The sequence below is a fragment of the Sus scrofa genome, chromosome 1, assembly GCF_000003025.6.
Source record: "Sus scrofa isolate TJ Tabasco breed Duroc chromosome 1, Sscrofa11.1, whole genome shotgun sequence".
Classification (NCBI taxonomy): domain Eukaryota; kingdom Metazoa; phylum Chordata; class Mammalia; order Artiodactyla; family Suidae; genus Sus; species Sus scrofa.
The window spans coordinates 69,663,572-69,676,122 of record NC_010443.5 but is presented as its reverse complement, the minus strand read 5'-3'; positions in this window follow the sequence as shown (position 1 = coordinate 69,676,122).

Below are 12,551 nucleotides of genomic sequence, written 5' to 3'. Positions count from 1 at the left end.
TTAACCAGTGATATCAAAGGGGATATTACTTGAAATATTGGTTAATACAATCTAAATCATAAATTGGAAAAAGGATAATACAATTTTTCTTGAAAGATCATAATAATTTGCTTTATCTTCCATCTAGGTAAGATACAGAATCACATATATAATGAATATACAATTTAATTTAAATATTTTAATCATGGAAATAAAATTCTGTTATTTCAAGAGGCTTCTAGGATTCCATAGATGTTAAAACTATAATTCTTGTAATTAATTATATAGATAGTCTCGATGAATTGATCTTTTTAATAATAATACACTCAAAGTGCATTAAGGCCTCACATAGAATAATGATATAAATTAAACCAAACATATAATTTATTTCCTAATTGAGATGAAAATTTAAACATATAATACATAACATCCTATTTGGAGAAAATCAGTGCAAAATATATAAGAATACATTAATTAACTCATTTATTATTTGCTTTCTGCATATTAAATAAATATGTTTGAGGGTAAAAACTATATATTTATGGAAGGCTTAATACAAAAACATTGAGTCATTATTTAGTGAAGTCCATGGTCAGATGTAGTGAGAGATATGTCATTTCAATTTTGGTCAATTAAAGAAAAATAAGGTATCAAAATATTTCTATAAGAAAGAGAATAATATTTGGTTAAAATTATATAAAATGTTAACATAGGAATTTGAATTTTTAAGATTGAGTTTGTATTTGTTTCTCATCATGTCACTATTATGAGTAGAAAAGAATAGTATACTGTTCACATTGTAAATATATTTACTACTTTGACGTTTTTTCATATTCAATTTAGGGTTTGATTGAGTCAATGAAATAATGATTTTTACATGATTTACTAAAATTTTCCAATACAAGACATTATAAGTATTCTGATAAAAATGTTCATTATGAAGAATTTCTAAAATATGGAAGATTTTTCTAATAAATAACATATTTTACTGCTCAGATTCAAGAAAAGCTTAAATTAACAGGGACTAGAAATTACTCTCCCACTTGAAACAAACCAAATAGATACAATGGATAAAACAATGGTTTTCAAGACAAAACATCAAGAAATGAATGACAAATATCCCTGAGAAGTAGAGAACAAATGATGCCAGCTCTCAATTTGTTCCGGATATTACTATAAAAGAGTTTGCCAACAAGGCAGTAAGGAGTAGGAAATCAGGCAAAACCTAGTGGACATTCTGAGCCCAGAAAACAAAGCTTAGAGTCTGAGTAAACGAGGCGGTTAGAGATTGCGGGACAGAGCACCAGAAAAGAGAAAGCAGAAGAGAAAGAGAACACTACAGAGGGGCCTCCCAAGTTTTGAGTTTAATGCTGATCAGAAAATTTAGAGGAAGAAGCTAGTAAGGGGCATGTCTGGAATCACTGAAAGGATTAGAAATAATCCTGGTAGATCACACAGGGCCAGAGATTTTATTCATAAAGTAGAGAAAAACAGAAGAGTATGAGCTGTATTCTTAACATTAATAAAAAATATATATATATATGTATATATATATATATATATATTTTTTTTCTTTCTGGATTCTCCTGCAACATGTGGAAGTTCCCAAGCCAGGGATTGAATCCACACCACAGCAGCAACCAGAGCCAGAGCAGTGACAGTACTGGATCCTTAACCCACTGAGCCGGCTGGGAACTCTTAAACATCAATTTTGTTTTGTTTTGCTTTTAGGAATGCACATGCTGCTTATGAAAGTTCCCAGTCTAGGGGACTAATCAGAGCTGTAGCTGCTGGCCTACACCACAGCCACAACAACACCAGATCCGATATACAGTATAGCTCCCAGCAACACTGGACCCTTAACCAGCTGAGTGAGGCCAGGGATCAAACCCACATCCTTGTGGATACTAGTTGGGTTCATAATCCACTGAGCCACAATGGGAACTCCCTTAAATATCAGTTTTTAACATAAAATGGTAACAGTTTATCATAAAACAACAGAAGTTAAATTTTAATATAATATATATGAGCAACAAGAAATATTCAAACTTAGGTTTAAATCAAGCATTGTTTTTTTTCCCAAGATCTCATATTTCTTATTTATTTCAAAATTTAGATTTTATCGAGATGGCCTTAGTCCATATGAATCCTATATATGTAACTATGAGAATAGCGTTTTTTGGTGGAGTGAGAAGAGAGAGCTGGTACCATTACATGTTCTTATTTCCCAATGGTCAACATGCACCATCATGTGGATAGGGAAATACCTACATCTGAAAGCTTCATGGGACTCACCATAAGGCCTTATGAAATGATAAGTCTAGGAAGGTGATAAACAAAACTTGTTTTCATTTCATATCAAATGAATTATATAAAATGCATCTATATAGAGAACAATGAAATATTATATTATGAATTGTCTAAATAACTTGATATATTTGTATGCATTCCTGTACTGAAAGACTCAGTACTAAAAATGAAATATATATATATGGAAATTCAATTGTCAAGACTAGCTAATAATTTGAAGAAGAAATGCAGGTGCAGCAACATAAATAAGATAGCAAAACTCGGTATAACACAAAAGTAGTAAGACACACAAAGGAGTGTGTATTGAAAGTGTAATTTAACTTAAGTTAGAAACCTCAGTTATTTAGAAAATTTATCAGTGTTAAGTATTCCTACTGCTTTATGGCTTGAAACATGAGGTTTCCTAACGCTTAGAAAACATTACAGCTCTACTTTCCTAATGGTCTTTTTGTGATTTAAAAAAAATTCTGTTTTTGATCATCAATTTTACCTACAGCACAGGATTTCTGTAAATGATGCAGTTTCTGCTGCCTGTGCTAGATGAAGCAGTACTTTAGAAATAAATAAAACAAAAAATGGACCTTTAAAGAATAATATTTTATGTTTTTTCTCATACTTAAACACAATCATAAAATATTGGCTCTACTTCATCTAAGTACTGATATTTTAAAAAGCTTAATAATTACTGTGGCTCAATTTGATGAACCCTACTTCCCTTTCTCTAGTATATTAAGAGATAGTATTGTTCACTTAAAGCTTATTAAACTATGGCTCATGTTATTTCTTCCTATCCTGGAATGTCAGCCCACATACATTATTCACATGAAGCAGAGTGAACTTTAAATAGAGAGATTATACTGGAGGGAAATGAGAAAGCCATCATTCTCAATTTTACCCCATACTGTTATTAAAGGTTACATCAGCAGTGATCTCTCTCTTTCTCGCTTTTTTTTTTTTTTTTTGCTCTGTTTCCTTTCTCTCTTCTCTCTATCTTATTCTTTCTCATCTGTCATAACTCCACATAATTCTGATTGTTTTCTTTATTGTCTAGAGAAACTGGTTATTTTAAATGGTATATCTTCTTCATGTTGTGAGCTAGACATTTAGGCATTTAAATAACAAGATGAATAAGGCATTGTATGCCATTTTACTTCCTTCCATTCTTTGTCTAGAATGTGGTTAAGGTGAACTATAAACTCATTAAGTGTGAAAATATTTGCCTGAAAAATGTGAGCACCATGTTTCAAGCTACTATAAATTAAATTATTAAACTGTGCAAAGAAAATGCTGACAGAACTTTTACTGAACAGTAAACTCTATAATTACACAGTGTTTCCTGACTATCACATGCTTATTTATCAGCAAAATGTTTCCATAACAGCACTTCCTTATTAGATTACTGATATGTGCTTAACCTGCAAAGGGAATATATATAAACTTTGTTTATTATTTAAACCCAAGTTTATAATTGTAAAGGAAAAGTTACACCAAAACTTATAAAACAAAGTAGTCAATTCTATTGCTATTTAATTTTTGTTCAATAAAAAGTGGCAATATAGTCTAGAATTTTTACAAGTTATTAGTGTAATAATTAGTGTTACTAGTAATCATTACACGTATTTGTCTTTGTCTTTAACATATTTCATGGCTAGAAACATTTGGAAAATTAGAAGAAAAAAACAAATAGTTTCAAGTCAGCCATTTACATATGTATTTTAAAAGTTTTTCTATACATATCATAAAGGCAATGAGTTTAAGTGGAAAGAACAAAGGCTTGGGTATAACAGATATATTTATTCTATTCATTTGTGGTATGAATAGGGGTAGGTTTTTTTAACAACCTTAAAGTTATTCCATTATTGGCATAAGAGGAAGTAAAACACTAAAAGTGCTAGCGATATGAAATCTGATTCAGGCATGACTCTGCATTCATTAAGGATAACCATTTACTTTTTCTTATGAAAATTATGTGATTTTTTTTGTTGGTTTTTATCTTGTAGTTTTCTGAAATTTCATTCAATTGTGCACATCTATGGGTCTTTATTTCTGTTTTTATACTTATTTACGAACACTTGGAGACCCTATTACATATGAAGACTTGGGATTGTCTGATGTCAGTCCCCTCTATTATTTCTGTGTTGAAGTAGTTTTCAGTTTCTACTTTGTTTTATTTTGGCTCCTAAAATTATTATTATTAATAATAATGATGTAATTCCTGGAATATATTATCTATAAATATTTCTTTTCATGTTATCATTTGAATGATATAAACAATAAAATGTAGCTTTGAGAAGAAATTTTATTTATAAAATTATTAAATTCATAGTTTAAGGGTTTTTGATTTATCACAAGCAGTGCTACAGATTGATAAGAGAGTGGACATGTTGTTACAACTTTGCAGGAAGTTTTTGTTCTTTTTTTTGTCTCGAGGTAGAAGCAGATGTATTTGCATTTCTCTGGAGTCTAGAGGGATGAGGATAGTCCACTTCCTGTTTACCTTGTCCTGAGGATTTCACTTTTTATTGGTTCAAGTTTCTAGGGAAGGCTTCTACTTGACTCTACACTGTGGACTCTGGACCTATTTTATTTTACTCCATGCAGCCCTCAAAATTCCAGCTTAAAATCACCTATATCAAAGCTAAAAGTGGCTTCAATAATTATCTGTCTTACCGCTATGGGCTCCTACATTTTGTTAGTCTGACTTGGTAGGCCTTCCTATCTTTCCAGTTATTTGATACATTTGAGGATTTTAAAAAATTTTTATTCAGCATTTTTACTTGCTTTTTTGTGAAGAATCAGTTCAAATAACATAGTCAGACATGTTCCTAAAAATTAATCTACAGGAGTTCCCGTAGTGGCGCAGCAGAAATGATCCTGACTAGGATCCATGAGGATGAGGGTTCAATCTCTGGCCTCACTCAGTGGGTCTGGGATCAGGAGTTGGCATGAGCTGTGGTGTGGGTTGCAGACATGGCTTGGATCCCACATTGCTATGGCTATGGCTGTGGCTGGCAGCTTTAGCTCTGATTTGACTCCTAGCCTGGGAACTTCCATATACCATGGGTGTGGCCCTCAAAAAAAAAAAAAAGCAAAAAAAAATTAATCTACAAATGTAAAACATTTTTTTTCAACTATTAAAACTGCAGAATTATTGGGTTAGCGAGGGATGTGTGGGACACACTGACACCTAGCCTACCTCCCTTCCTTCCTTCTCATCTACATTACTACATTGGTATCCTCTAGTCTTATGAGGAACTGAGAAGCCAACTAAAACCATATTCAAATGGTTCAAATTGGGTTTTTAGAATTCTACTTTCTGTGTGGAATGCTTAACAGCTCAATTACTTAATTTCCAGACATTTTTATATCATATTTTAAAATACTTCTCCTGTACATCGAGATATTCCTTAAATTGATTCCAAAATAAAGCTCCAAAAGTTTATCCTCCCCCTGGAAAAACAAACAGATAAACAAATAAAACAAAACAAGACAGGCTAATAGGTGGTATCCTGCTCTTAACAAGATCTCAAAAAGACATTTATAATTATAAAAGTAAAAGCAGTGATATAAATAACTTTAGAGGTAGTACAAAAGGAAGTTGAGACAGTTTTTATCAAAGGGGTCAGACTTATTTCAATGATATCCAAGGTAAGTTTCTCTCCTTGGACTGAAGAAGATATCGACAGTTTGAGGAGAGATATGAACTTAGAGTAAAACTTAAAAAAAAAGGAAGTTATAAATTAAAAAACTTTAAAAGAGTTAGAAATTAAAAAAATGTTATAGGCAACATTTGGAGCCAAGTTAGAATGTATAGACGGGAACCTCAGTGAACCAAATATATAGACTTCTGGGTTTTTTTTGTTGTTGTTTTTCCAATGGCTTGAGAAAACTGCTAGGAATTTATACAGGTTAGATTATTTGTAGTTGTTATTTTGCATAGTTTATATGATGAAAAAACAGGATAGAAAGACATTTCTTAGTGAGTGAATAACATGATAGCTCCTGTAATTATGGCTCAATAGTGAAGAAAATTAGGCCAGAATAGAGATTATAAATATGAATAGATTGTCCTGATTTGGAGACTGAAGAGTTGAGTTCTTATACTGTGTGTATTGAATAAGAAAATGAAAGAGCACATAATACACACGTATTAAATATATGTTGATTGACTCAGAGACAAAGAATCATATCATTAGTGAATTTATTATCAAAATTTTAGCTTTTGTTTCCCTAAATTTAGATTGCATAAAGTTCATTGTCACTGTTCAGTTTTAATGAAAAGTATTTTCACCTTGTATTTCATTTGATTATTAGCATTTTGGATTTGGTTAGTTAAACACGAAGACAAATAATCTCACTGGTCACATTACTAGTTATTTTTCATGTTGTGAAACATATATTTGACCTGAGTTATTGAGAGCATGATTTTGGTAGTGATTTTGCTTGTATTTGCTTTATAAGTAGATTAAAGAGATAAATTGGGATTCTTAAGTGTGAATCTCCTTCTAGCATGATTTATTTCTAAAATTTTGAACATCTCTTTGACTAATTTTGTCATTATATCACATTAGCATTAACTGAAGAGATTCAGACTTAAAGTCTTGTTGTTTCTAGATGAAACATAATTTAAATTCCAAGAAAGGCAGACTGCCGTTGCTTCTTATGTTAAATTAAATTGCTAGAAAATCATGCTGATATGTCTTAAAGTAACTGGAATGTTACAACCAGAAATTTTCTCTGAGACTTTTAAGGAATCTTTATGAGAATAAATCAGCTATTAAGAGACTGATTGCATTAGATATACTGCACTAGGACACATAGAAGAACAAGGGTGTAATTTTGGCCTTTTCTTTCCAAGGGCCTTCACAATTAAGCCCCAATTTAGACCTATGTGCTGGACATAGAGAGAAGAGAAAAATATCATTAAAACAAAATATAATTGCAGCAAGCTATTTAAAAGCACACATGCACGTATGCAATTCACAATACAAGCCTCTATTTATAATTGTACTTCTATTCCTTTCCTTCCCTAGTTCTCATGCTTCTATGACTCTTTGAAGCACCCTTCTCAAAACATTTCCTTCTGAAGGAACTGTTAGAGAGCTGAATGAATGTTATATTTACAAATTAGATTGCCTTAGGGAATTATCAAGGGGTATGGCTAGTTTTATATTTCAATTACTATCTTATAGCAGTTCTGTTCAGAAGTAAGTAGATAGGGCCACAAGCCAGTGATAACAACAGATATCGTGGACAAGGAGATAGTGGAATATTCACTACCTTTGACATCAACTCAATATAAACATGACAAGAAAATATATCTTCTAAAAATAAAGAAGATGTCTTTCTAAATCCTGTTGTTATTCCAGCTTGAATTATTATTGCACGGACAGTTTTCTGCTACATTAAGGGAATGTTTAACTAAACAGAGACTGTTAACTCCAAATGAATATGATATATAGTATCATCTATGTCTGTAGATGTTTATATCTGCAGAAATATTATCTACAGCAGCAGCAAATTTTTATGATCATTTTGACCATTATCTCTTAAAGTCAGTAAGATATTTTTATGTGCTTTCTGACAGAGAAGACTAAAAATAATATTTTATTTAAATTCAGTGTAACATATAATTACTTTGCAAATCACACATGAATGACCCTATTAATCTAGATTTAAAGACATTTACATAACACAGTTCCCTCCCAGAAAATAAAAAAGCATGAAAACACTCCTTACAAACTATGCAAATACTAATTTAAAAACATAGTTAAGCTGAATTAATCATAATTCTGTCAATATTACACCATTGTTAAAAGTAAACTTTATAAAATTAGTACAATATGATTAAAGTTTATTTTAAATTTGTGTTCCACACGAGTTCTGTAAACCCATATTTTGGGTTAACATTAATAATTTTCTTTGAGAAGTAAGTCTGCAATGGACTTTTTTTTTGACAGCTGAAAATATTTTGTTACAAATTATTAAATATTTTAGACTTGAATTAGAAGAATTCATCTCTCTATTAACTCAACAGAAAATGAAATTTCTGAGAAATCCTTTAGCTAAGCCTGCAAAGAAACCAGCATTTTAAGGAGGGTTTTAATCTTACTGTTGCCCTATAAATTTTAAGTGTTTTGGGTGAAGTCATGTTTTAAGTATTCTTTGAGATTGTTGTCCATGTTGATTGTACATATTTTATTTTCCATAATTTCCCTTAGATGTGTATGTATTCTTTTTTCATTTCTGCTACCACCACCTAAATTTGAAAACCACTTCTTACTTAATATTTTAACAATGCTCCTATTTGAATACCCCTAACTTCAGTTGCTATTTCTTGCCAGATTTAAACACTGTGAACCGGTTAAGAAAGAAAATAACCATATTTTCTCTATTGTGACTTCTCACTATGGGTTTTGTTTTGTTTTGTTTAGAACTGTTCTGTTGGACAACTAAATCAATCACCTCTGGGCAATTTAAAATGTGTTACTCCAATATGTAAAATTTGTAACTCTATATTATTTCTCTTACATAGTGAGTTACATAGGAATGTCTTACCAAAAATGATTCTTGGTTTAGTCACATTGTTACCAAAAGTGAGGTCTGACAAGGAAAGTTGGCTTTATTTTGGAGGCCAGCTTTTATAGGTGGAGAGAGGGGCTACAGGTGGAAACAAGACACTCATATCTGACACTCTTCTCCAAATTGGTCATGTGATGGTCTGATTAGCATCATCCTGAATGTTTTAAGTATAATTAGTCTTCGGTTCCAGGGTAGTTTGTTCCCATTTCCTTGAGGCCAGTTTTTGGAATTGTGGCAGTTTCTATCATGGCTACAGTCTGGTCATCATAATAGTTAACTTCTTCCCACTGCTGGGGGTTCTAGTCCCTACGATGCAGCTCAAAGAATATGGTTCAGAATATTATCAATAGCCTTTGATAAAGAACTAAAGGTCCTCAACTTTGTTTAATGACTAAACTGTTATTATTTGGTCTCATTTGACTATTTTCCTTTGTTTCAGCATTTCTCATTTCCCTGATTAAACTTACTCTTTGGCTAAAGTTTTTCTACAGAGAAAAAGGCAAGCATAGGACATGGAAGGGTAGGACCACAGGGTCCTTCTCTATTTCAACATCTTTATATAAAATAGATAAATCTTATATCCATAACAACCTTATTTTGCCTCTAAAGTTTATTGTTTACTTTCTTTTTAAATTATTAAAAAGGTATTAACATTATTTTAACCAAGCTTGTTTTACATTCTCTTTTTCTAGTTGAATCAATTTTGTATTAAATATTTGTAGTATGTCAGACAATTATAGCACAAACATAAGCACATTACCTATGACAGGGAGCTTAGAAGAAAGAGAGTCTCATGTTTTTGACTGTACTAGACTGGAGTGTTTTTACATCATGGAGCTGGAGGGGAGAAGACTTAATTCTTGGTTCAAATATCACAGAATAACAGTTCTTAAATTTTAGCAGGTTTTTTTTTTTATTTTCTTTTTAAGGTCACACCTGCGGCATGTGGAAGTTGCCAGGCTAGAGGTTGAATTGGAGTAGCAGCTGAAGGCCTATGCCAAAGCAACTCTGGATCTAAGCCGCATCTATATGTAGCCTGCTTGTGGCAAAGCTGAATCCTTACTCCACTGGGTGAGGCCAGGGATCAAATACACATCCTCACGGAGAGTATGTTGGGTTCTTAACCCACTGAGACACAATGGGAACTCCATAGTAACTTATTTTGAATAATTTTTCCTTGTTTGCTATATAGCCTCAGGGCCATTTCTGGTTTTTATTTTTGTAATTTTCACCAGTTTCACTGGAGAATGGGTCCATTCAACTCTGCACATACTCATATTAGAAGCAGAATTCCTACACATTTATTTTTATTTTTTTTAACCAAAGAATTCTTTCATGATAAAAAAATAACTCCAGAGTTTTAGTACAAATACTTTAGGAAGTATTGCATGAGAGAGTTGTTTAATCCTTAAATAGCTCTTTTAAATTTTGACTGCAGGCAAAATTATTTTGAAATGTGTGACTGAATTGGCTACATCAATCAAAGTAAAGGTCAATGGAATGAAATAGCCTTCTTTGCGCTTTTTTGAAAAATGCTGTTCAGTTAAAATTCCTGAAAAAAGGCTGCTTATGAAACAATGAAATTATTTTCAACTTTTAAGAGGGAAGGGAAGAGACTTGGACCGTAACAGATAATCTGGGTTTTAATCTTGGTTTTCGTCCCTAACAAAATATATGATCTTAGAGGGAAACAATAACATTTTTGTTCATCGTATTCATTTATAAAAAATGAGAGAATGCAGCACTCTTGGAATCCAGCTTTGGGTTCTCCTTATGTGAATTCTATTTACTATACCAAATGCAGATACCTTATTCTCCTCGACTGTATGTCCTTTGAATGAGTGTGCAGTCTTATTCTGTGAATACTTCTAGGATAGTATTTATCACATCAAAATTGTTCACTTTACACTTTCTACTGTAAACTCTAATCTTGTGAAAAGAGAGATAATGTTTTGTGACAATCCAAAGGAATATTTTTATGTAAGAGATCCAATTCAATTAATTCAGACTTAAAAATAAATTAAAAATTAACTGCATTGAAATTTTATCAACTACATTCATTTTCTGAAGGCTCTATCTTCTTATAATTTAATATATCTTAGAAACACTTTAAAAAGATTTTTTTTTTAACTTTTTCAAAAACTGAATAACTTGAGGAGTTCCCATAATGGTTAAGCAGTTAGCAAACCCAACTAGCATCCATGAGGACCTGGGTTCAATCCCTGGCCTTGCTCAGTGGGTTAACAATCCGGCGTTGCTGTGAGCTGTGGTGTAGGTCACATATGTAGCCTGGATCTGGCATTGCTGTGGCTGTGGCATAGGCCAGCAGCTACAGCTCCAATTGGACCCTTAGCCTGGGAACTCCACATGCCATGGGTGCAGCCCTAAAAAGACAAAAAAAAAAAAAAAAAAAATTTACTAACTTTAAATTTAGATTTTTTTCTTTTACCTGCTTACTTCCTCTTTCATTTTTTCCTAAGACATGCAACTAATACCTTATAAAATTTCATAGCTTTTCTATTACTAATTACTATTCAATCATGCTGTGTATAGAGGATATATTTTCCAAACTTTCAGGTAAATGGTTAGAAGGACAAATACACAAAATTCAAAGATACAGGACAGAAGATTTTTCAGGTAAAAACCCCAAGAAAAATTATGGTATTAGGAGGTCACTATGTTGTAAGAGCATAATTAAAGAGTTAAAACTGTAGCTCAGGAAACTAAGTGTAGATGTAGACAATAAACTCTAAGTTGCTCAGATATTCTATCAGTTTTCACCAACCAAACCTAAAAAAGGTTGATAGACTCTTTAAAAAATCCATATTATTAAATTATATAGAATTCAATAAATGAAAACAAAATGCACTGGCATGGTTATTAATTTGTAGAACATTGTTTCTTTTTAAATGTCAAAAATTATTTTATTGATGCTTGGATACAAAAGTGTATCCATTATTCTAGGTGTTGAATTAGATAATAGCTGCTTCCCAGCCATATATTGTCCTTTCCCATATTATTTTATTTCACAAATTTGTGAGATGGAGCAGCAGCCATATTCTAAGATAGATGTCCTTAATCCATCTATTTATTTGCATAAAAGGACACACTAGTCCTCCTCTGATAACTGTCAAAGCATTTTTATCTCCCCTAGTTAATGATGAAAATTATCTTCTCCTCAGTTTCTGCTCAGAAATTTTAGACACTTAATACTCTAGTGACTAATTCTTATTATAAGTTTAAAAATCATATTACTGGAATATTGTTTGAAAGATACTTGAAATTTTTCTTACATGCTTATAGTTTCATAATTGAAAACTGAAAACTAAGAATTACTTTCTTCCTTTGTGGGATAGATTTAATGGAACCACACTTGGAAGTTATACAGTAACTTTGTGACAATTGAATAAAACATTGTTTTTATAATGCATGTGCTATCATGAACATAGAACTTTATTATGAAGTACTAGAGGAAACTGTTTAGCTCTAGTAAAAAAACAACTTTGAGCATGTCTTGTTTTTGTTAATCCTATTAACTAAGAATCTTAGATGTGATTATGTTTGAGTATGTTTTTGGGAAGTCAGCCAAATTTGTGGCTACTTCTAACCATCACATATGAGGTATTTCACATGACTTTATTTTCTTTTTCTGAAGTTTCTCAGATATTTATCATTTAATA